The sequence below is a fragment of the Physeter macrocephalus genome, chromosome 1 (genome assembly GCF_002837175.3).
Source record: "Physeter macrocephalus isolate SW-GA chromosome 1, ASM283717v5, whole genome shotgun sequence".
Taxonomy (NCBI): domain Eukaryota; kingdom Metazoa; phylum Chordata; class Mammalia; order Artiodactyla; family Physeteridae; genus Physeter; species Physeter macrocephalus.
In genome coordinates this window covers 46,098,691-46,099,650 of record NC_041214.2, presented here as the reverse complement: position 1 = coordinate 46,099,650, position 960 = coordinate 46,098,691, and the positions used below count along the sequence as shown (strand labels likewise).

The window sequence follows — 960 nt, the reverse complement described above, 5'->3', positions numbered from 1 at the left end:
CGCGCGCCCGGAGCCTGGGCCCCGCAACGGGAGAGGCCACAGTAGGGAGAGGCCCGCGTACCGCAAAAAAAAAAAAAAAAAAAAAAAAAGCCACCCTGCTAAAGGCTTTCCAAGGCTGTACCAGATGGGGCCCCTATCACCTCTTCTGACCTGGACTGGTCCTCACGCTGCTCTGACCAGGCTCCTTCCCAGCCTCCATACTTGCTGTTCTCAGCCCAGGATTCTTTCCCTATTCAGTCAGTCAACACTATTCATCTTTCACTTCTCAGGCCCAAGTCACATCCCTGGGAAAGTCATTCTTGACTCTTCCAGACCAGGCCAAGATCCCCACAACGTGTAGTTTTTTCTAACCATCTGGCTCCACATTAAAATAATAAAAATAACTAACGTTTCTTATACTAGGCACTGTTCCAAGCCCTTCATACACGTCTTTATTTAACCTTCACAAAACCCCACAAGGTAGTTGCTGTTAGAATTCTCTCTTCTCCTTCTCCTCCTCCTCTCCTTTATTAAACCACACGAGGGAACGGAGGCACAAGGAGTTAAACAGTTCACCCAAGTTCAACCAGCTAGTAAGTGGAACAGCCAAATGCAAATTCAAGCCATCTGTCTCCAGACCATAAATACTGCCTCTCAAGAGCAGACAACTTGACTAGATTTTAATTTTCATGTGGTCAGACACCATGCAGACAGAGTTCACACAGAGCCTGGAATATATTAGGTACACGACTTGCTGAATGAATTAATTGATTATATTTTAGCAGAATATTATATATCATTCACTAGTCCATGTTATTAAGGCTTATTTCAAAAAAGGGCTCTCCGGGGCTTCCCTGGTGGCACAGTGGTTGAGAGTCCGCCTGCTGGTGCAGGGCACACGGGTTCGTGCCCCGGTCCGGGAAGATCCCACATGCCGCGGAGCGGCTGGGCCCGTGGGCCGTGGCCGCTGGGCCTGTGCGT

At 48.9% G+C, this 960-nt stretch overlaps 1 protein-coding gene across 2 annotated transcripts in view; it reads right to left on the bottom strand.

Moving 5' to 3' along the window:
- UBE2E2 (ubiquitin conjugating enzyme E2 E2) overlaps window positions 1-960 on the bottom strand; it is a 384,777-nt gene that overhangs the window by 212,306 nt on the left and 171,511 nt on the right. The gene's annotated exons all lie outside the window — the stretch shown is intronic.